The following is a 24,971-nucleotide window of genomic DNA, read 5'->3' on the forward strand; positions in this document are numbered from 1 at the left end:
TGAAAAAGGGAATGTTGGTGAGGTTCATTCCAACTTCCCCACACCTCCCCAACAAATGCATCTGAGTGTTAGCCAATGGGGCTTGGCTGAAAATGGTCAAGAATATAAACAGTTGCTTTATTGATACAGTCAGATGTCCTCTGCCTTTCCCAAATCTCTACCCAGAAAATATGTTACACTCTCTCTTTGCTGGGCAGTGTCCTCTACTGTTGCTGCTGAAAGGATTCTTTTTGTTTTTGTCAGTCTTGGGTCTTGAACTCATGGTCTGGGCACAGTCCCTGAGGTTTTTTGCTCTACCACATTGAGCTACTGCTTCCCTTCTGATTTATAGGTAGTGAGTTGGAGATCAGAGTCTTAGGGTCTTTCCTGCTCAGACTCACTTTGAATCACAATGGTCAGAGTTCAGCCTCTTGACTTGCTAGGATTACAGACTTGAGCCACCAGTGTTGCACAGTGAAAGAACTCAGATAACACCTGGATCCCCAAATGATTAGGCATGGGATTATTTATGATGTATACATATTGAGATAAAAACAGGAGAAATAAGCCAACCTCAAAATTCCATATGTATGTTTCCATTCACATGTGGAATTGAGGTCTAAAATGAAAATAACACGGGAACCGTGGCATGAGTGGTAAATTGGAATCAACAGGATAAAGAGGAGATAATTAGGAACGGAATGGGATAGGGGGTGAGGTTGTGAAGGGTATACTACAAGGGTGTGTATGAGCATGGCCCAGCAAATCACTCCAAGTATTATTTGAAAGGGCGGAGAGGGGAATGGGAGTTAGAATATAGGAAGGAAAAAGTGATCATATTCAAAGTACACTGCCTGAATTTATACAATTTTCCTATTTAAATTCTTTTATCCTACTAATGATTCCTGAAAAGAAACTCTAAACAAGTGCTGAACCATGGTAGTGGCTAGAAGGAACTGCTTCTTTGGAGAAGTCTGCAGCAGCTGAGTTGAGGATTTGAGACAGGCTGAAGTATGGGGAAGATTTTATCTGTGGAGATTCTACATAGCAAAGGAACCCCAAACCACCAGACAATATACCAAGTCAGCTGTCCAAAATGCAGTGTGTATGTGTGTGTGTGTGTGTGTGTGTGTCTATGTGTGTGTGTCTGTGTGTGTGGTGTCTTGCTAATGCAGGTATCCTCTTCTCAGGGCCTTTCTGTAAGATGAGCCTCTTGTGATACTCAAATAAGGTAAGGGATTGTCTTCACAGTCTGTGCCTCCCTCATAGGAAATAAACATTTTTATCCTGAAGCTGAGCCTAGAAATGTGTTAATTCAAGTGATTAAAGCGATAAAAAAAAGGGGGAAAAAAGCACAAGAAAAAATGCCGACTGTGAGAATTTTCCTGGTGAACAAGTGTTCCATACATGAACAGGAGAGAAAGTAGGAACCTCATTCAGGAGAAAACTATTGGGCAGGAGAGTTCTGCAGAATGGAACACAGGCACTCTCCAGTGGGAAAGATGGCACTTGGTCACTGTCTTAGGGACTAGGATAATTCAGCCTTTGGGTTGCCATTCATTACACAGAATGTAAAAATCTCCAAAGGGAAGGGGATGCAAAATATAGAGGTCGACTTGTGGCTGTGATGAGGAGACCAACCTCTCACTCAAGGCCCTGGACTCGGTGTAAGTCCCCTAGCAAGGCTTGGGAAAGGAATGAAGGATTGCCAGGTTATAGTGAATGTATCTGGCAGGCAGTCATTTCCATCTAGGAGGGATGAATTTAAGCTGGTGACTGCTGTGGGATAGGATGGGTATACTATTCCTACTAAACATCCTGCACAGTTAGTAGAGAACTTGACTGACATGTATTTTTATGGCTTAGCCTGTTGTCTACTTTATAATGGACCTTCAAGTGACTTGGGCACTCTGTCAATGAGAAATACCAGGCTAGGCCAAATATTTGTGTCACCATGTGAGGATAAAAGTGTGGTTGCACTTCTTGGTGGAAACCAATCAACCTTCTCTTTCTAGTTCAGGTAAGATATTGCCACTAGTAGCTAAAAGGCAGTACCAGATAGCATGACTTGCCACAAGGATTTCATATAACGATAGAATACTGACTCAACACCTTATCTAACCTTCCATTTATCCTGTATTCTTTCTCTGAAAAGGCTCTGCCTAGTAAGAAATGCATCTCAGTAAATATCAGAGAGTTAAGTAAGCTGCTTTCTTTGTGAAAATTCTTCTTCTGGACATTGGTACCATTCTCCATGGTGGTGAATCTACAATGAGAGGCTTGCTTAAGATGAATCAATGTCATTTGACTTCATCTTTGTGAAACGGCACTGTTTCTTCAGGCCTCTCAATAAATAATTAAAGTATGCCTTCAATCAAACAATCATTTTCAACAGGACCTAGGCACATGCTCTGCGACATCATCAGAAAGTAAGATTTGCCATTTGACCAGTGCCAGACTCCTCGTTGGACATGAGAAAAGCTGACTCATAGGGCTTTCCAATACTTTCTATAAACCAGCGCTTACTGACAGAGGACTACGGATAATTAGCTTACAGCGGATATGTCTGTTAATTTTGGAGAGTACACTTGGAACCCAGAGGCAGAATGATTTTTAATCCCAGAATAGATAAGCTCCAACAAACAGAATGTTTGTATTGTAGCAGACCCCCATCTCCACCATGTGCTAGTCACCATCAAAGCATTTTTGTCACTCTTGTATATTTTACATTTCAGTGGGGATCATTATATGGTCCCAGTGACCTAAGAAACAGTATCCTTTTGAACTCCCAGTAGTGTCCCCAAAGGATGGACTTGGCAATTAGGAAAAAGTACAATTATTGTTGCTGTTTCATATGCTTCCTTAAACCTCTGGACCAAATGGCTAAGTAAATGACTAGTCATTGGCTTTACTGTAGAGCTTCCAGACTCTGCTGGAACTGTTGTTTCCCATGCTGCTCCCTGGTTGTGAATCTTGGAAGTTCAGAAACTCAGGGTGTTACTGAGGCAGATTACCCACTTACCCTAAGAATCAAGATCTGTGAATAGTGCAGTAAGGTGCCCCCCAAATTGGATAGGGTACATAAGTTTATTAAAATGAAAATTGTACCAATAAGTAGGCACAAAAATCGGGCCTACTTTACTCTATTAGGAGAAGAAAGCGGCACATAGCCTGTTCTGAGAGGTTAAATTAGTCATTATAGCCCCCAATCTCTCGGAAATACCTCGAGCCTTTTCTTAGTGGGAAGTAATCAGGGCGTGGTCCACATGGTGCAAGAATGATTGAAGCCGGAAGCATGGCCTACCGGTAGAGTGCTCGCTTAGCATGCACCAAGCTCTGGGTTCGATTTGTTGGTACCACATACACAGAAAAAGCCGGAAGTGGCTTAAGTGGCAGAACGCTAGACTTCAGCAGAAAGTGTCCAAGGACAGTGCCCAGGCCCTGAGTTCAAGGCTCAGTACTTGCAAAAACAAAATAAATGATTGATGCTCAGATCTCAAGGCGTGAGCTATGTGCATTTACTATTAACGTTGGTGGCTGGGTTTTGTACCTGCAGAAACTGGCTAGAGTACATGGCGGATGGAGAACTCCATTTCCACAACATTTGGGAGGGTTGTTCTGTTGTGGGCTGGCTTTGGGGGCGTGGTCCTTGGGGCCTGGGAGGTTTTCCTTGCTGGGCGTGGCGGTCCAGCCACCCCTGGTGAAAGGACCTTGTTTTCTCACAGCTGGCCTCTGGGCTTTGTAGTTCGGTTCTGCCTTTCCAGGAGCAGGGCGGGGCTTTCCAGCCTCTGTGTACTGTGGGATGGACAAAGCACCAGGCCGTGGGAGGCCTAGGGGTTTTCCGGTTGGTGGGTCCGCCCACTGGGTGGGAAGGACGTTGTGCGTGTGGGCGGGCCTCTTGTGTTTGTACGTGGAAGGGGTGGGATGTGGGACGTTGTGGGCTGGCCTTTGGCAGGTCCTTGGTGGGTGGTGCATCCTGGGCTGGTGGGTGGAGACTTAGGGTTTAACTCCTTTGTGTCCGGAAGGTGTCGATGGTGGGCTGGCCGTGGGTCCTGCCGTCTAGGGGCGGGACATTGTAGGAGGCGGGCTGACCTTTAGCAGGGTGAGCCTGGTGGGTGGGACAGTCGGCTGGCCGGGCGGGGATTTCGGTCGGGACCTGTAGGGATCATGCAGGGGTGGGACGCAGCACATAGGGGGCTGGCCTTTGGGCTCTTGGCACCCCAGGGCGGGAGAGTTGGACCCTCCTACTTACGTAGAGGGAAGTTGCAGCTGGGTTCCTGGCCTGTGGCTCCTTTTATTTGGTGATTTGCGCCACAGTGAGCTTGGTGGAGACTGGAGCCATCGCCTTGAGTAAAGGGAAGCAGTGTGTCGTGGGCCTGGTGGATACTACTGGTGATGTGCGGTGTTTCACGAGCTGGTGGAGACCTAGGTCCCCCAGGTTGGTTGAGACACTCCACCTAGGGGCTGGCCTCGCAGGCCTGGTGGGTGTGCCCCAACTTCCCAGGAGGCTCGGAGGCCTCCTCCTCCCAGGTGGGAGGAAGTCGTGGGCTGGTTCGCTGTGGAGAGCTTAGTCTGGGCGGCTCAGTCTCCACGGCCGCAGCCAGGCTTTCTGGGTGTTTTGCTCGCGGTGGGGAGCTCGTAGGTGGCCGGCACGGGAAAGTCGTTTGTGTCTGTGGATCGTGCTGTGTCGGTGGGTGGTGGACGAGGCGGGGCTGGTCCCGAGCGCGTGAATCCCCGCGTGCGCCTCGCTGCCCTGGCGCCTCCAGCCTGGGCTGCAGCTTCTCCGGTCCTGGGTGAGCCCCGTTGTCAGGTACCATAGTAGGGACTTGTGGTCTCTGAGGTCCTCCCCTTTCTGTTCCCCTGCCCAGGACTCGTTTTGCCTGTTTGTGACATGGCCCGGAGGACGGTGCTGCTCCTGTGCAACAGTGAGGCGCTGGGAGCCAGCGACGGGGAGTGGAGGAGACTTCCCTGGTGAGGACGTTCTGTCAGGTGGAGCAAAAGGTAGGCTGTGGACACCCGCCCGGTCATGGGTCACATATGGGCTTTAAGTGCCAACAGTGGGCCATGTGCTTCACTCTTTTCAGAGCCTTCCAAGCTCTTATAGGTGAATCCTGGGAGCATTTGCATTAGATCAGTCTTGGGGGAAGGAGACATGGAGCATTTTAGGATCCCGGACCTCTGCTGATGTCTAAACAGCACCCTTCCCATTTTCCTGCCATTTCTTTTTGTTTCTCATATATTTTTATTGTAATTAATAGAAGGGTTATATTATATTCACCAGATATAAGGTGCATTACTTCACATACATTGATACCCTATCTCATGTAATGGTCCCCATTTCCTTCCCCCCCATCTTGATTTCCCCCCTTTCCTATCCTAATTCAAATACCCAATTAAGCATATATAAAGTATTTGTAACAATATGAGATAACCAAGGGACAGCAAAAGAGATGAGAGATAACACAGTACATTAAGGACAACAATCACTCATTATATGGCTTTTGTTTCTGTATCCTGGAGGTCCTTACATTTAGCGTCATACTATATGGCCTTATGTATCTAGATTTGTTCTACTGTAAATCCCTGCTAGAAGAGCCAAGGTTTCTAATGATTATGACAAATGAGGGAAACCATTGAGCCTATGTTCCTTTGAGTCTGGCTTACTTCATTTAATGTTTTTTTTGTAAGTCTATCCATTTCCTTACAAATGGGGCAATATTGTTCTTTCTGACAGCAGCATAGAATTCCATTGTGTATAAATAGCACATCTTGTTGATCCCCTCATCAACTGAGGGACATCTGTGTTGGTTCCATATCTTTGATGTGCTAAATAGTACTGCAATGAACATCATTGTGCTAGTGGATTTAGAATATCCTTGTTTCTGGACTATTGGGTAAATGCCAAGTAGTGGAATTGCTGGGTCATAGGAGATCTCTATGTTTAGTCTTTTGAGGAACCACCATAGTACTTTCCATAGTGGTTGAACGAGTTTGCACTCCCACCAGCAGTGTAGTAGTGATCCCTCCTGGCCACCTCCCCCCAACATCTGTTGTTATTAGATTTCTTGATCCTGGCCATTCTGACTGGAGTGAGGTAGAGTCTTAGAGTTGTTTGGATTTGCATTTCTTTTATGACCAGAGATGTTGAGCATTTCTTCATGTGTCTGTAGGCCATTTTTATTTCTTCTTCAGAGAAGACTCTTTGGCCCATCTTTTAATGGGATGGTTGTTTCTTTGGAGATTAGTTTTAGAGTGATTCAATTTTTTAAGCTGTTGATATATTTTAGATGTGAGGCCTTTGTCTGATGTATGGTTCGTGAAGATCTTCTCCCACTTTGTAGGGTTTCTGGTTAATTTGCTAGCTATGTCCTTTGCCATAAAGAAGCTCTACGGTTTGATGCAGTCCCACTTATCCAGTCTTTCTCTGATTTGTTGTGTTTCTCTTATCCACCATTCACAGCATTGGATTGAGTCATCTGTCCTACAGGAGCTCCTGGCACCTGCTGAATGTTCCCTCAATCACAACCTGCTTGAGATGCTCTAGCAGTTTCTTCCCTTGCTGTCCACAAGTTCAAGAACAACAGAAATCACGAAGTCAGCCTGATGTGTATCCTCCTATCTTCAGGCCACAAGCCTTTGATCCCTCCAGGCTCCAGTCACATGCAGGGACGGAGCAGTGCCTGAACCCTGTCATAGAGCCAGTTAATTATATCGTTTTGTGCTCTTTAGGGTACCTAATCCCCCACATAGCAATCTGAATAGGGGTTTCTCCTCACCTACTCATCTAGCATGCACAAGCCAGCCCAGAAGTCCCCGTCTAATTTGTCAGCTTGTTTTCATAGCTAAGACTTCCAAAATCACCAATGCCTTGTGTGTCTCACACACTCTTTCCCCATCCTTCTCTTTCATCAGCAATAATTGAATTATACCAAATGATTTCCCTGTGATAGTATCATGCACGGGTCTAATATACTTCAATGAAATTCACTTCTTATACTTTCTTATTACTCATCTCCACTTAAAATAAGAAGTCAGGTGCCAGTGACAAACACCTGAAATTCCATCTACTCTAGAGGTTGAGATCTGAGGATCAGGATTCAAAGCCAGCCCGAGCCTAAAAATCCAGGAGACTGTTTTCTCCCATTAACTACCAGAAAACCAGCAGTGAAAGTCCCACAACTTAAAAAAATGCATTCTTCACATATGTTTATGAAGTCTTAAATTATATCCACCTCCCCTTTACCCTGCTTTCATCCTCTCTGCTCACCTCAGATTCCCAGATTCAAATATTCACACTCACTTACCCCCTCTTAGTTTCTCACTCACCATTTCTCTTCAGTATACATACCAGGCATGGCAGATAGTACATGTATGCCTGATAGTATTTGTGTGTCTCAATTTTGTTTATTTCTTCGAATGTAATGGCTTTCATATTTGTTCCTGGAAGTCACATAATTAAATTCTTCCTTGTGGCTGAGTAACACTCCAGTTTGTATATATTTCACATTTTTAAATCCAGTTTCAGTGGATGAACAGGCTGATTCCATACCTTGGGATTGTGATTCATGCTATTTTAAACATGGAAGTGTGGGTATGTCCATTGTGTGCTGAGTTATGTGTCTTCATTTATATTTCCAAGTTCTATTTTAAGTTTTTGAGAACATCCATATTGATTACTATCACAGCTGTACTAATTTGCATTCCATCCATAGTGTACAGTGCTTCTCTTAACTCTATCCTAACTGACAATTGTTATTGGTACATGCCGCTTCTAGTATACTCATTTATTTCTTTTTGTTGATTTCTGGCCTTGAACTCAGGGCATGAGCTTTGTCGCTGAGTTTGTGTGTGTGTGTGTGTGTGTGTGTGTGTGTGTGTGTGTGTGTGTGTGTGTGTTTTGCTCTAGGTTACTGCTCTACCCTTGAACCACAGCTCCAATTCCAGCTTCCTTTGGTGGTTAATCAGAAATAAGTCTCAGGGGCTTATTGCCTATGTTGTCTTTGCGCTGGGATCTGCTGAATTCAGCCTCCTGAGTAGCTAAATTTCAGGCGTAAACTTGTGGAGCCTGGCCCCATACCTGGTTGTTGTTTTTATTTTTGAGGGGGGCAATAATTTGGTTTGAGTTTTAGCCTCCCTTACTTGATCCCATGTCCTAGGCATTATTGTAACTGTTTGTGGTGTGATGAAATGAGAGTGTGGTTTGGATTTGTGTTTTCTGTTTGTCTAAAGATATTGCTCATTTCTTCATATTTCTCTTGGGCATTTGTAATTCTTCTGTTGAAATGTATGTGTTGGTACAGTTCATTTGCCCATTTATTCACTGAATGAAACCAGCCTTTGATCCCAGGTTTGCAATACCGCTGCCATCGCATTCTGGAGAACCTGTGAGCATGCTGACATCCCCAATCCAGATTTAGAACTCCTAATTATTTACATTACTATTTTTGTGGGTCACACAGCTTGAACTCTGGGCCTGGGTGCTGTCCCTGAGCTCTTCTTCTCAAGGCTAATGTCGTACCCTTGAGCCACAGGGCCACTTCTCATTTTCTAGTGATTAATTGGAGATAAAGAGTCTCACGTTCTTTAGTGCCTGAGCTGGATTTGAACCATGATCCTCATATCTCAGCCTCCTGTGTAGCTAGGATTATAGGCATGAGCCACCTTTCTTGGCAACTATGTTTTAATTGAAATTTTCTAGGTAAACCCTTTAAATACTATCGATGCTCATTTTTATCTCATCTTGACTTGTGCAGGCTATAAACCTACACCCTAATCCCCCCAATAGCCCTCAGACTCTGCTTCTAGATGTATATTTTCAACCCTGTACCCAGTCTGTTCACTAGACCTGGGTTAGATTCTTAAGGCCTGTGCTTCTTACACTGAAAAACGTGATATTAATTAAATAAATTTCTATTTTAGGCTTTTTAGATAAAAGGTCCAGGGCATTATTGATAGACTGCCTCAACCATCCTCTGGGATGTCCTGAGAGGCCTCAGAAATTTCTGATCCCTTAAAGCATACCTGGCGGGTTCCTTTTAAGACTGGTACTTGCTCTGAGATTGTCCTCCAATTTTTATGCCAGTTTTCTTTACATTTTCACGCTTTAGGACCTGAGGTAAAATTACTCAAATTATATAAATAAGATTCCTTGTCATACTATGTTCTAAGCCCAAAGGCTCTTCAGGATTTGAGAGCAGTGATAGATATCTAGCATTTTATTTTTATTTATTTTTTTTTTGATATCTATCATTTTAACCAATCTCCTCATTTGCTTTTTTGTTTATTAAGCTAAAATTCCCTAAAAAAGTAGTCCTTGTCATTTTGCTTTTTTATGTTCTTTTATAAGTATGTTGCAGATACAAATGAAAACCTTCAAGCAGAAAGTGTGGTGTGGCTCCAGTGTTAGAGCTCTAGCCTTGATCTGCAGAGCTCAGGGACAATGGCCAGACCCAGAGTTCAAGCCTCACAACCAACCAAAAGAAAGAAAAGAAAAATCCTTCTTCAAGCAGAGTCTGCTCTGAGCTCTGAGGTGCCTAGATGTATCTGTAGATGTGAGAAGATGACTGTGTGTAATCCTGTAGTAGATACTGAAGTACATCTGCTGGGTGACGGGTCCTGGCTTGGAGAGACACAGAATGAGCGATCATGCTGGAGAGAAGAGGTGAGTTGAAGGCAGGGAGGAATGCCCCTGCATGATGGTGGGTTCCAGCCTGGCCACCCTGGCTGTAGGAAGGCTCGGCTGCCCCTGCAGCTCTGGAGTGCCATGGTAATAGCAGTTAAGGAAGGGTGGATGGCAGGATCTTAATAGTGCTGTGGGAAGGAGGAAGTTGGGCAGGGCTGGGGAGGGTAGTGGATGGGAGAGTCTAGCTTGACTTCTGAGAATGAAAGGGTGGAGCAACACAGAAGGTGCTTAAGGAGACTGCTGCAGGATGAAGCATGAGTGGAGGGAGGAACGGTGTGTGGCTGATGGTGGGAGGATAGAAGGCATGTTGTCAGTATGGGTGTGGAAGGAGGGAGGTGGTGTGAGTGAATGAATAGAAAGGTGTTCTCTAGAAATTCTGAATGGAGTAGGGTTCAGAGTAGAGAGACCTATTAATGTGTTTTCTGTGATAAGGAGGAGAGAGACAAAGGAATTGCCTACAGGTTCTCTTACATATGGGTTAACTATAGATAACCATAATGCTCTGTAGGTTCCAAGCCTGGAAGAAAGGACTGTGAAAGGTTTCACGCTCAAGACAATAAATCTGGGGTGCTGAGATTGGAGAGTGTAGGACTGCAGTTGAAGACCAGCCCAGTCAAAATGATTGTGAGGCCCATCTCTAAACCAAGACAGTTCTGCTCATGGTGGTACACTCCTTTTCTCCAAGCTATACATGAAACATTAATAGGCGGATGGTGGTCCAGGCTAGCCTGGCAAGAAAACCCTTTCACAAAAATAAAGTAGAAGGGGCTTAGATTGCAGCTCAGGTTTGGGGGTACCTGCTAGAAAAGCAGGTCTCTGTCCATTTTTTTTAAATGTAGAATGACTTATTATAATTTCGCCTGATTTCAAAATTACATACTGCATATATGTATTGAATAGTCTGTGATAAACCATAAATTAGTTCATTTTCATGTCTAATAAATCTGTTAATGATTTTTAGCTGCAGTGATTGAAATATTTCAGATTGAGGGACTGAGATAAATATGTGACACTGGACAGGAGCTCAGCTGGTATTTTTTTGCAACACTCTGCAATTACTTTTTTACCTTTATGTTACTTTTTGAGACTGGGTGTTTCTCTGTTACCCAGGCTTCCCTTGGAGACATCGTCAACCTGACTGCCTATGCATTTCTGGAATTACAGGCATTCACCACCACAGCTGTCTATTTCGCTCTATGAAAAGTAACATGCTGTAAGTCTACTAACATGCATGAAGTAAAAGGAACATTCTGTAAAATATATATTCCTAAGTATCCATGTCAGAACACAGAAACATTCCCTCCCTCCCTCGCTCGCTCCTTCTCTCTCTCTCTCTCTCTCTCTCTCTCTCTCTCTCTCTCTCTCTCTCTCTCTCTCTCTCTCTCTCTATCTCTCCCCCTCTCCCTCTCCCTCTCCCTCTCCCTCTCCCTCTCCCTCTCTCTCTCTCTCTCTCTCTCTCTCTCTCTCTCTCACTCTCTCTCTCTCTCTCTCTCTCTGTGTCCATTGTCACAATGGCACAGCTTTACATTGCTTGCATTCTAATGGCTGCACATGTCTACAGGTTGTGGTGTCTACTTTACCCTCTGCTCTCAGCATCCCATCTGTTGGTGGTGGACCTGGGAGGAATTGGAAGCCCTCAGGACTTCTGTTGGGCCAAGGAGGCACGATTTCTCTTGTTCTGTGTGTCTGCTGACTCCTTGACCTGCTTTCCACAGACACTCTGTGCTTTTTGATCTCTTACATAGTAGAGAGACCTATTAATGTGTTTTCTGTGATAAGGAGGAGAGAGACAAAGGAATTGCTTACAGGTTCTCTGACTTATGAGTTAACTATAGATAACGATAATGCTCTGTAGGTTCCAAGCCTGGAAGAAAGGACTGTGAAAGGTTTCACGCTCAACACAATAAATCTGGGGTGCTGAGATTGGAGAGTGTAGGACTGCAGTTGAAGACCAGCCCAGTCAAAATGATTGTGAGGCCCATCTCTAAACCAAGACAGTTCTGCGCATGGTGGTACACTCCTTTTCTCCAAGCTATACATGAAACATTAATAGGCGGATGGTGGTCCAGGCTAGCCTGGCAAGAAAACCCTTTCACAAAAATAAAGTAGAAGGGGCTTAAATTGCAGCTCAAGTTGGGGATTACCTGCTAGAAAAGCATGACATCTTCAGGTCTCTGTCCAATTCTTTTTTAAAATGTAGAATGACTTATTATTATTTCACCTGATTTTAAAATTACATACTGCATATATGTATTGAATAGTCTGTGATAAACCATAAATTAGTTCATTTTCATGTCTAATAAATCTGTTAATGATTTTTAGCTGTAGTGATTGAAATATTGCAGATGGAGGGACAGAGATAAATATGTGACACAGGACAGGAGCTCAGCTTGTGTTTTGTTTTTTTTTTTTGCAACACTCTGCAATTATTTTTTTACCTTTATGTTACTTTTTAAGACTGGGTCTTTCTCTGTTACCCAGGCTTCCCTTGAAGACACCGTCCACCTGAATGCCTTTGCAGTTCTGGAATTACAGGCATTCACCACCACAGCTGTCTGTTTCGCTCTATGAAAAGTAACATGCTGTAAGTCTACTAACATGTGTGAAGTAAAAGGAACATTCTGTAAAATAGTATATTCGTAAGCATCCATGTCAGAACACAGAAATGTTCTCTCTCTCCCTCTCTCTCTCTCTGTCTCTCTCTCTGTCTCTCTGTCTCTGTCTCTGTCTGTCTCTCTGTCTCTGTCTCTGTCTCTCTCTCTCTCTCTCTCTCTCTCTCTCTCTCTCTCTCTCTCTCTCTCTCTCTCTCTCTCTCTCTCTCTCTCTCTCTCTCTGGTGTTCCTGGCAGCCACTGTTGTGTCCATTGTCACAACAGCACAGCTTTACATTGCTTGCATTCTAATGGCTGCACATGTCTACAGGTAGTGTTGTCTACTTTACCCTCTGCTGTCCGGCATCCCATCCATTGGTGGTGGACCCGGGAGGAATTGGAAGCCCTCGGGACTTCTGTTGGGCCAAGGAGGCATGATTTCTCTTGTTCTGTAGGTGTCTGCTGACTCCTTGTCCTGCTTTCCACAGACATTCTGTGCTTTTTGATCTCTTACATATTTTTTTCCACATCCCTTCTCCCACACCACAAAGTTAAGCATAAAAATATCTGTGCAGGGAGTTACTCCAGTGGTAGAGTCTTGCCCAACATGTGTGCTAGCCTTGGGTTTTATCCCCAGCACCAAAAATATAATTTACACTTATTTTGTGTCTTCAAAAATTGAATCTTTAGTTGGGAAATTCACGCCAAGGTCTCATTTCACATTCCCTGTGGAAATGTTACTTGTTTCTTTTTTTAATGAGTGTCTTTATTTTAATGTAATCATTATTTCCTGTTTAGCTGATTGCAGTGGTGTATAGATTCCACCCTTGAATAACTTTGCCCTGTAGTGGTGATTTGGTTACATTTATCAGGTTTTTTTTTCTACTCAGATAGAAGGTCACTGTGAGTGGTGGTGCATGCCTTTCTTCCCAGCAATCAGAAGGCTGAAATAGGAGGATCTTGAATTCAAGGCCAGCCTTGACAAAGTACAGCTCCATGTTGCCAAAATGCCAGATCAAGAAGACATGAAAAATCTTTGTTTTCCTTTAAGTATTTTCTGCACCATAAATGTCCCAGTAGGTAATGTTTTTAGCTTTCCTTCCCAGCATAATAACTAAATATTACGAATCTCACTTTATGTCCCTTAGAAATATTTAAAACTGTCTGTGAACTTTCATATTGAAATATAGCATTTACCTAGGAAAGGGGAGTCATTTGACTGGTAAACCAAAACAGCGTTTGAGAATGTAAACATAACCTGTTGTACATATGTGTGTGATGAAGAATTTTAACATTTCAGTCATCCATCAGAATCTTACTGTAGTGTTTTCTTCTCTCTCTCTCTGGTGGGTCAAGGGTCTTGAACTCAGCCTGTGCATTGTTTCTTAGATTTTTTTTATCTTTTTTTGCCAAGACTAGCACTGTAGTCTGTTTTTTGAGATAGGTGGCTCACAGACTTTTTGTCTACCTGTCTCTGACCTACCATCCTCAGATTTCTGTCTCCTGAGTAGCTAAGATTACGATTTGAAACATCAGTGCCTCATCCATCTGCTTACTTTTACCAGAGCAGTGTTGGCCATGTGAAGAGGCATTTCCAGGTCTCCCTGCCCTAAAGCTCAGCGACGGTATTGGTCAGCTGGTTGCCGGGAACACATTGGTCTGCAGAGTGTGGGATAGTTCCACTCGATGTACGATTGCCCCAGTCATTATATCACCACATCTCCACTCACAAGTTGGCAGAAAATTTCTACCCTTATTTTCTCTCCTGATGCACCTCAGTTTTTGTCCTGTTGTCTTACTCTCTGAATTCCTGTCACCTCCTTTCTACCTGACAAATGGGACCTATCCATATTAGGATCACCTTGTCGCTCCCTGTCCATGAGCCCATCCAGACAAACCCTCTCCACATCACCTTTCAACACACAGTGCATCTTTCCAAACTTCCAGGTTTTCTCCTAATTTGCAGCCTTGGGATTTCCTTGTACCTGACCCCAAGCTCCTCCCTCCCGAGGACAAGGAATGTGTGTTTGGCATTTCTGTCCCTAAAGCACAGAAAAGCTTAGGGGCATCTTAGCAGTTAAATTTGTTAAATTTTTTTTGTTATGCTCAGTGTTATAACATTTGTTGTATGACTTCTTTATGAAGGAAGCTTTTCTTTATTTTGTGAGTACCTTGCTGTGGAACATTTATTCCATTATTGATCCATTTATTTATTTATAAATTTCTCAATGTAAAGGCGATGCACATAGGGGTTACAGTTACATCAGTCAGGTAATGAGTGCATTCTATGGATCATTTTACGTGCATGGAAAGTGTAAGAGTCATCCACAAATGGGCAGGTAAGTGCACAGCATGATGAACACATCACATAAGCACCATGTTTTTTTTTCTTTTTTCCCAGTCCTGGGCCTTCATTTCAGTGACTGAGCACTATCCTTGGGCTTTCTGAGGGTAGAACTCTTCACTTAAGCCACAGCACCACTTCTGGATTTTTTCTATGTATGTGGTACTGAGGAATCGATCCTGGGTCTTTGTGCATGTCAGGCAAGCACTCTACCACTAGGCCAAACCCCTGGCCCCAAGCACCATATTTTTTGAGGAACCCAGAGTTACTACCATTGTCTTAGCCTTCCAGTCACAAGTCAGGAACCCATTTGTGGTTAAGGAAGTTGAATCCTGTTGCATTGAGGAACAATGCTCAGTGGGTGGCCTTAAGCAACACTGGCAGGGGCTGGATGCTGTGGACTTTTGCCTAGATACTTAGGAAGCTGAAATCTGAGAATCATTGTTTGAAGTCAGCCAGGGAAGGAAGGTGTGTGGGACTCTTATCTTTAGCCATCAAAAAAAAATAGTTGGGCCATGTGCCTGTGCCTCACGCCTATTCCAGCTACTCAGGAAGCTGAGATTTAAGGCTGATGGTTTGAAGCCAGCCCAGGTAGAAAACTTCATAAGTCTTTTATCTTCTTTAAACTACTCATAAAAACTGAAAATTGCACTGTGGTCAAGTGGTAGAGCATTCACTCAAGGAAGCAAAGAGAAGCTCAGTGACAGGACCCAGGGTTAGAATTCAAGCCCCAGGACTGGCAAAAAAAAAGTTGGAAATGGAGTTCTGGCTCAAGGGATTATCTGGAGTTTCCTATCTATTCCCAGAGCTCTCATGTTAATCCTAACCCTGAAGATGATGATCGTACCTGTGGATTCTTTACGGATTGAATCAGTGTCCTTATGAAAGAAGCCCTCCTTCCACTTTGTGCGGGCCCAGGTAAAGCAGCTCTTCAACAACACTGAATTTGACAACACCTTGATCTTGGACTCTCAGCATCCAAAACTGGTGAGCCAGAAATTTCTCCTGTAGTCTATTTTGTGTTAGCAATGAACTAAAATGCTGGTTTTCTTCGCTCTTGCTGGGCAGGAAGATTCTGTTTTTTCCACATTCTCACCACTAGGTGGCAGAAGACTCCTCCCTTTTTGCCCTTCCAGTCAGACCTCTTCACTTTGTGCCTGCATTAAATGGTTAAAAATCTTTTATTTAAACTCATTTATTTTTGTGAACACGCTAATTACACATATTAGATTCAGGATTCAGTATGATATTTCTATATTTCTGTACAGCACACACTTTCCAAATTCAACCTCCATCAATCTTCCTCAATCACAGCTGGCTGTCTTTCCAATTCCTAATTATTTTGTGTTTTTGGGCTGGCTTTTCTTTTCCTTTGTCATTGGGCTTGAATTCTTTGCCTAGGTATTGTCCATGAGCTCTTCAGCTCAAGAATAGTATTCTACCACTCTGAATCACAGACCCACTTCCAGTTTTCTGGTTAATTGGTGATAAGGGGCTTATGGAGTTTCCTGCCCAGGTTGGCTTTGAACTGTGATCCTCAGATCTCAGCCTCATGAGTCGCTAGGATTACAAGTGTGAGCTATTAGTGCCTGACTCTCCTCTTTTTTTGTGTGTGTTACTTATTGGGGTTTTAACTTGAGGTTCCATGCTTGCTAAGCAGGTGCTCTATCACCTGAGTCACCTCTTCAAATCTCTAAGTTGCCTTTTTTTTTTACCTTCTGCATGTGAGCGTGTGAGAGAGAACACATAATCATTGTCTGTGAATAGCTTATATCACTTAACCTAATATATTTCACTGGCATTTTTTTGCTGCAAAAGACATTATTTTATTATGCTTTGTGGCTGAATGATCTTTTTTTCCATATATTTTTATTGTAATTAATAGAAGGGTTACATTATATTCATCAGATAGAAAGTACATTACTTCACAAATATTGATATCCTTTCTCATGTCCTGTTTCCAATTTCCCTCCCCCTCTCCCCCCTCACAACTTGATTTCCCCCTTCCATCTCCTATTTCAAATAACCAATTAAGCTTATATAAAATATATCAGATAACAAGGTGAAATATTGTAACAATCGATCCTGCCCATTCTGACTGCAGTGAGGTGGAATCTTAGAGTTGTTTTGATTTGCATTTCTTTTATGACCAGAGATGTTGAGCATTTCTTCATGTGTCTATAGGCCATTTTTATTTCTTCTTCAGAGTAGACTCTCTTTGGCCTATCTTTTAATGGGATGGTTGTTTCTTTGGAGATTAGTTTTGGAGTGATTCAATTGTTTGAGTGTTGATGTATTTTAGATGTGAGGCCTTTGTCTGTTGTATGGTTAGTGAAGATCTTTTCCCACTCTGTAGGCTTCCTAGTTAATTTGCTAGCTATGTCCTTTGCCATAAAAAGACTTTCTCTGATTTGTTGTGTTTCTTTTATCCACCATTTCACAGCAGTGGATTGAGTCATCTGTCCTACAGGAGCTCCTGGCACCAGCCTTTGATCCCAGGTTTGCAATACCGCTGCCATCGCATTCTGGAGAACCTGTGATCATGCTGACATCACCAATCCAGATTTAGAACTCCTAATTATTTACACTACTTTTTTTGTGGGTCATGCAGCTTGAACTCTGGGCCTGGGTGCTGTCTCTGAGCTCTTCTTCTCAAGGCTAATGTCCTACCCTTGAGCCATAGGGCCACTTCTCATTTTCTAGTGATTAATTAGAGATAAGAGTCTCACATTCTTTAATGCCTGAGCTGGATTTGAACCATGGTCCTCATATCTCAGCCTCCTGTATAGCTAGGATTATAGGCATGAGCCACCTTTCCTGGCAACTATATTTTTTAATTTTATTTTTTTCATATATTTTATTGTAATTAATGGAAGGGTTACATTATGTTGAACAGATAGAAGTTGCATTACTTCACATCCATTGATACCCTTTCTCATATCATGGTCCCCATTACCCCCCCTCCACCGCTCATGTTTTTTTCCCCCCTTCCCTTTCCAAATTCAAATAACTCATCAACATATATACAATATATCAGATAACAAGTTGAAATACTGTAACAATATGAGATAACCCAGGGACAGCTAGAGAGATGAGAGATAACATAGTACATTAAGGACAACAATCACTCACTGTATGGCTTTTGTTTCTATATCCTAGAGGTCCTTTCATTTAGCATCATATTATCTGGCCTTATGTGTCTAGGTTTTATTCTATTGTAAATCTCTGCTAGGAGAGCCCAAGGTTTCTACTGATTATGACAAATGAAGGAATCCATTGAGCCTATGTTCCTTTGAGTCTGGCTTACTTCACTTAATATGTTTTTTTCTAAGTCTTTCCATTTCCTTACAATTGTGGCGATGTCATTCTTTCTGACAGCAGCATAGAATTCCATTGTGTATAAATGGCATATCTTGTTGATCCACTCATCAACTGAGGGACATCTGGGTTGGTTCCATATCTTTGCTATGGTAAATAATGCTGCAGTGAACATCATTGTGCTAGTGGATTTAGTATGTCCTTCTTTCTGGACGATTGGGTAAAGTTGGCAACTATTTTTTAGCTGATATTTTCTAGGTAAACCCTTTAAATACTATTGATGCTCATTTTATCTCATCTTGACTTGTGCAGGCCACAAACTTGTACCCTAATCCCCCTAGCAGCCCTCAGACTCTGCTTCTAGATCTATGCTTTCATCCCTGTATCCAGTCTGTTCACTAGACCTGAGTTAGATTCTTAAAGCCTCTGCTTATTACACTGGAAAATATGCAATTAATTAGATAAATTTCTATTTTAGGCTGTTTAGATAAAAGATCCAGGGCATTGTTAATAGAGAGACTGCCTCAACCATTCTCTGGGATGGCCTGAGCATACCTTAGAAATTTCTGTTCTCTTAAAGCATACCAAGGGGGTTTCATTTAAGTCTGAAACTTGCTCTGAGACTGACCTCCAATTTTTATGCCAGTTTTCTTTACATTTTCACACATCAGTGCCTGAGGTAAAATTATTCAAATTATATGAATAAGATCCTTTGTCATCTTATCTTCTAAGCCCAAAGGCTCTTCAAGGATTTTAGAGCAGTGATAGATATCTAGCATTTTAACGAATGACCTCATTTGCTTTTCTGGTTTTTTTTTCAGCTAAAATTGTTTTAGAAAGCAGTCCTTGTAATTTTGGCTTCTTATGTTCTTTTATAAGTATGTTGTAGATACAAATGAAAACCTTCAAGCAGAAAGTGTGGTGTGGCTCCAGTGTTAGAGCTCTAGCCTTGATCTGCAGAGCTCAGGGACAATGGCCAGACCCAGAGTTCAAGCCTCACAACCAACCAAAAGAAAGAAAAGAAAAATCCTTCTTCAAGCAGAGTCTGCTCTGAGCTGTGAGGTGCCTAGATGTATCTGTAGATGTGAGAAGATGACTGTGTGTAATCCTGTAGTAGATACTGAAGTACATCTGCTGGGTGACGGGTCCTGGCTTGGAGAGACACAGAATGAGCGATCATGCTGGAGAGAAGAGGTGAGTTGAAGGCAGGGAGGAATGCCCCTGCATGATGGTGGGTTCCAGCCTGGCCACCCTGGCTGTAGGAAGGCTCGGCTGCCCCTGCAGCTCTGGAGTGTCATGGTAATAGCAGTTAAGGAAGGGTGGATGGCAGGATCTTAATAGTGCTGTGGGAAGGAGGAAGTTGGGCAGGGCTGGGGAGGGTAGTGGATGGGAGAGTCTAGCTTGACTTCTGAGAATGAAAGGGTGGAGCAACACAGAAGGTGCTTAAGGAGACTGCTGCAGGATGAAGCATGAGTGGAGGGAGGAACGGTGTGTGGCTGATGGTGGGAGGATAGAAGGCATGTTGTCAGTATGGGTGTGGAAGGAGGGAGGTGGTGTGAGTGAATGAATAGAAAGGTGTCCCTTAGCTGGGCACCAATGGCTCATCCCTGTGATACTAGCTACTCTGGAGTGTGAGACGTGAGGATTGTCATTCAAAGCAAGCCTGGGCATGTTAGTCTATGGGACTCTTATCTGCAATTAACCACCAGAAAAAAAGAAAAAACCAGAAGTGTCACCATGGCTCAATTGGTAGGGTGCTAGACTTGTGCTGAAGAGCTCAGGCACAGGGCCAAGACCTATAGTTCAAGCCTCACAATCAACAACAAAAATAAGAAAAAGTTGGGCCAGGTACCGGTGGCTCATGCCTGTAATCCTAGCTACTCAGGAGCCTGAGATCTAAGGATCGTAGTTTGAAGCCAGCCCAGGCAGAAAATTTCAAAAGTCTTTTATCTCCTTTAAACTACTCATAAAAACTGAAAATTGCACTGTGGTCAAGTGGTAGAGCATTCACCCAAGGAAGCAAACAGAAGCTCAATGATGGGACCCAGGGTCAGAGTTGAAGCTCCAGGACTGGCAAAAAAAAATTGGAAGATGAGTTCTGGCTCACAGGGTATTATCTGGAGGTTCCTATCTATTCCCAGAGCTCTCATGTTAATCTTAATCCTGAAGATGATGATAATACCTGTGTGTTCTTATCAGTGTTTTTATAAAAGAAGCCCTCCTTCCACCGTTTGCAGGCCCAGCTAGAAGCACTTAAGCAGCTTTTCAACAACACTGAACTTGACAACACCTTGATCTTGGACTCTCAGCATCCAAAAGTGGTGAGCCAGAAATTTCTCCTGTGTAGTTTATTTTGTGTTAGCAATCATCTACATGATGTAAAATGATGGCTTAGGTGTGACTATGTAATAAAGCTTTGCTCTTACTTGTCAAGAAAATTCTGTTTTTTTTCCACATCCTCACCACCAGGTGGCAGCAGTCTCCTCCCTTTGTGCCCCTCCAATCAGAACTCTTCACTTCGTCCCTGTGTTATATTGTTAAAAAAAATCTTTTATTTAAACTCATGTACAGCCTGGGAGTTTGGCCTCGTGGTAGAGTGCTTGCCTAGAATGCATGAAGACCGGGGTTTGATTCCTTGTTACCACATACATAGAAAAAGCCTGAAGTGGTGCTGTGGCTCAAGTGGTAGAGAGTCCAAGGACAGTGCTTAGGCCCTTAGCTCAAGCCTGGAACTGACAAAAAAAAAAAAAGAAAAAAGATTTGTTTTGTTGCCATTACAATGTCATTACTTGTTATGGGTCTATTCAGTTGTTTAATGATTTACTTTTTATAAAGGCTTGTTTGCATGTCTTATTTTTCTTTAGAAAGATGTTTACTGGGAGTGATGTTGCAGTTGTTTCTTCCCAGCACTCCGGAGGTTGTATCAGGAGGATATGGAGGTCATGGCCAGACTGGAGAAAGTAGCAATGTCTGTTCCCAACAACAAAGAACAAGAGAAAAAAGAAATCTATTTGTTCTTCATATAATTTCTGCACAGTGCGTACATAATGTTCCTAACTTTCTTTCCCAACATCATAATTTGTTACTATGAATATCATGTTTGATGTTTTTTAAAGCTATTTAAATCATTATTTTTATATAAATTCTGTTATTGAAATATAGCCTCATTTGCCTTCAAAAATGTACTTGATTTGAGGGTAAACTTCAACAATGTCCAAGAATGTAAAGATAACCTATTGTGATGAAGAAATTGACAGTTTCATCACCTGTGGATGCCTTTCTTTGCTCCCTGTCCTTTTACTTACGCAGCATCGCCATGTGAAGAGGCATTTCCACGTCTCCCTGGCCTAGAGCACAGCGGAGGTATTGGTCAACTGATTGCCGGGAACATAGTGGCCTGCAGAGTGTAGGATAGTTCCACTCGATGTAGAATTGCCTCAGTCAGTATGGCACCACATCTCCACTGACTATTTGGCAGATATTTTCTACCCTTATTTTCTCTCCTGACTCACCTCAGTTCTGATCCTGTTGTCTTACTTTCACCCTCTGCACTCCTGTCACCTCCTTCCTACCTGATGAAAGGGACCCATCCTATTTATGGGCTCTATCCCTCCTGATGAGCTCATCCAGTGAAACCCTTTCCACATCGACTTTCAAGACATAAGGCACGTTTCCAAACTTCCAGCTTTCCTCTAACTTTGCAACATTCGGATATTCTTGTACCTGACCCCAAGCCTCTCCCTGCCAAGGACAAGGAATGTGTATTTGGCATTTCTGTGTCCCTATCATGCAGAAATAGCATAGGGGATTCCAAGAGTTTAAAATCTGTTTGCTATACTCAGTGGCACAGTATTAGTTACATGAATTTTTATTTCTTTATGAATGAAGCTTTTTATATCATGTGTACCTTGTCATAGAATATTTATCTACTATTTATCCTTTTATAGTAAAAGTTTTTTTTTAGTTACCATCAGTTTATTATAAAAGGGAGAAGTGGAAATTATTTACGTGATGAAAGATCTCAGAACTTGCATGGAATGGGCAGCTTCACATGATGCCACTTCAGTGATGTATTGACTCTACATACTTTCCAAGAATGTCACCATCCCTAAATAAGAAATAATCCTTGTCATCTAGAACTACTTTGGTGCCTCCATATTCTGGGAGAAGAACTTTATCACCCACTTTCACATGCACTGACTGAATCTCTTCATCCTTTCCTGTAGAGCCCGATCCCAAGGTCACTACTGTGGCTTGCAATACTTTTCCTTGAGATTTTTCTGGAAGCATAATGCCTCCTTTGGTTACAGTTTAAGCTGCACTCCTTTCGACCAGCATTCAGTCAAACAGAGGAAGAAACTTCCTAAATGCTTGTCTAGCCATGATTCCTGTGGTTGCTCCTTGTACTCTGCTCTCAGGCCGACCCATCTTAAAAGTTTTATGAAATATAATAGTTGTCCACATTATTATGTAGCATCATGAAAACATCCCCCAAATTGTCAAGAGTGGGATAGCAGAATTTTATGATACATCTCTTTTTTTATTTTTTAAGGAACCGTAATCTCTATAATAATTTGCATTTCTGCTAGCAACCAGTAGTGTATAAGGTTTTCTTTTTTACCACATATTGGTCAGTATTTGATTAATAGCCATCCTAAGTGATGTGAGATTTCTTTGGTTTTTATTTGTATTTCACTAGTGACTAATGGAGCATTTTAAAAATAGTTCATGCTGGGGGGCGGGGAGTTTGGCCTAGTGGTACAGTGCTTGCCCAGCATGCACAAAGACCCAGGTTTGATTCCTTGGTACCACATACATAGAAAAAACGCCAGAAGTGGTGCTGTGGCTCAAGTGGTAGAGTTCTAGCCTTGAGAAAACCCAAGGACAGTGCTCAGACCCTGAGTTCAAGCCTGGGACTGGCAAAAAATAATAATACTTCATGGGTACTTATATTTTTCTTTTTGAGAAATATGTATTTGGATCATTTTCCATTTTAAGTGGTTTGATAGTTGGTTTTATTTACATTTTTCATTTTAATATATTATGAATATTGTTTTTTATTAGACAAATAAGCTGATGAAAATACTCTCCCAGACTTTTTGGTTGTTGGTCATGGGGCTTGAACTCCGGGCCTGGGCAATGTCCCTGAGCTCTTCAGCTCAAGGCTAGTGCTCAACCACTTGACCCACAGCATCATTGCTGATCTCTTATTCTTCAGGTCATCTCATCACTCTATTGATTGCTTTTTTTTTTGCTAGTTCTGGGACTTGAACTCAGAGCCTGTGCAGCATTGTCCTTGTGCATTCTCAAGGCTGAAGCTCTACCACTTGATCCTCAGCACCACTTCTGCCTTTTTTCTATGTATGAGGTACTGAGGAATTAAACCCGGGTTATTGTGCAGGTTAGGCAAGCACTCTAACACTAGGCCCTGTTACTGCACTTAATTGCTTCCTTTTCTTAGGTTGATATAATCCCATTTGTGAATATTTGCTTCTGTTTCCTATGTTTTTCCAGTCCTATCAATAGAATCTGTGCCTGTGCCAATGTATTGTCTCAAGTTTTTGTTTACCTGCTCATTAATCTTGTTTTTACCTGTCTCTAGTCTGCTACTCAAACCATGTATGAGTTTCTTGCTTTCTCCTGCTGTGTTTTTAAATGAATATTATCTGTGTAGCTTTTGAAAAATACGTCCAATATTTAAGTGATACTTGCCCCGGCCTGCAGGGTAGTCAACTGGAGCTTGAGGAGGAGCAAACCTGAATGAGAGAGACAAACAAACATAAGAAAGGAGACCAAGACAGTATTCTGATCAAGGTCTCAATCTTTATTTTTGCACAGCAGAATATATACGTTTAGCAGAAAGGTGATTGACACAAGCAGGTTGCCTAGTGATATCGCTTAGTAATCATCTCTATAAAACATGTACCTGAAACAAACCTGGGGAGGGGGTCAGGAGGTGGTCATACTGTTTTTGGCAAGCAGGATATATAAATGAAGTTCTTTTTGCTTACAGAATATTGCACTTGGGTCGACATGGAAGGGTTTGTAGAAACAATGAGCAATTCTTTCAACTTACAGAGAGTCTTACAGTTACTAAGTTCTTTTAGTTTATAGAAACTTATAGTTTCTGGATATCATAGTAACAGTTATTTGGTTCCTAGCATCTCCTCCCTTTTTATTTAATTTATTAAAGGGCCAAATATTGTTATAATACAGGTGAAGCAGTTTGAAGCAAAGCCGTATCTCAAAGAAATCAATTTTTAAGCAAGATTGGCATTAACCCATGGAAGGAAGTAGGGACCCATCCCGCTGAAGTGTTTTCCTGGATCCTTTTTGAGGGGAAGGGATTTTTTTTTTACCAGATCCAACCCCTATGCAGATGGGTTTGCTTCCACGAGCCCGAACGGCGCTTTTGCATTGAGCCCTCGTTGGTAGATACCACTCAGTTCTACCCTTCCATAGGTGCCCATGACCTACATCTAGCTGGTTCAGCTTCCGGCTGCCTTGGTAGAACTGCTGTTCTTTGTTGATCTGCTTGGACAGTAGGAGATGATGGCCTCCATGCCTTCTCCTGCCTCTTGAGCAGCTAAATCTAGCCTATGCTAATGAATTTGAAGGGGTTTAGATGCCAGGGAGTCAATTTGCTGTTTTATAAAGCTCATAATTCTATTGAATATGCATGGTCCTATGGATACAGTAATCAAAATACCAAACAAAGGACCTAGGAGGGGAAGGAGATAAGGCAACATTCCATTTAATCCAGTCCAAAAAGGGGTTATCTCTTGGAGGTTTTAATCTTGTCTCCCACAATCCCGGGCTTGTTTGCATAAAAGCAGCACCGCTGCTGTAAAGCCAAACAAATTCCTCCTTGTTCTGCAGCTACTAGATCTAGCCCTCTTCTATTCTGAAGAGCTAACTCAGCCAGGGAGTCGATCTGATCCTGAAGGTCATTAATAGTGCTGGACAATGCCTGAACATCCTCTATTAACTGATTGGACAATTTGGTGTAAGAGTGTAGTGACACTCCTGATCCTGCTGATCCTGCACCTAGGGCTGCA

At 42.6% G+C, this 24,971-nt stretch overlaps 2 long non-coding RNA genes and 1 pseudogene across 2 annotated transcripts; 1 reads left to right on the forward strand and 2 right to left on the reverse strand.

Moving 5' to 3' along the window:
* Positions 1–3,475: 3,475 nt before the first annotated feature.
* LOC150040777 (uncharacterized) lies at positions 3,476–4,832 on the reverse strand. Its single transcript, XR_016533786.1, has 2 exons — positions 4,232–4,832; positions 3,476–4,135 (listed from the first exon to the last, which is right to left on the reverse strand). It is a non-coding gene; the product is annotated as an uncharacterized LOC150040777 (long non-coding RNA).
* Positions 4,212–20,961, forward strand: LOC150040778 (uncharacterized). The gene is made up of 7 exons (XR_016533787.1): positions 4,212–4,417; positions 4,848–4,980; positions 9,326–9,640; positions 15,402–15,582; positions 18,793–19,107; positions 20,151–20,234; positions 20,778–20,961. It is a non-coding gene; the product is annotated as an uncharacterized LOC150040778 (long non-coding RNA).
* A 1,012-nt stretch (positions 20,962–21,973) lies between these two features.
* On the reverse strand, positions 21,974–22,296 carry LOC150040779 (10 kDa heat shock protein, mitochondrial pseudogene; annotated as a pseudogene).
* Positions 22,297–24,971: the final 2,675 nt, after the last annotated feature.

Source organism: Megascapheus bottae, chromosome X, assembly GCF_031878675.1.
Source record: "Megascapheus bottae isolate mThoBot1 chromosome X, mThoBot2.hap1, whole genome shotgun sequence".
Taxonomy (NCBI): Eukaryota; Metazoa; Chordata; class Mammalia; order Rodentia; family Geomyidae; genus Megascapheus; species Megascapheus bottae.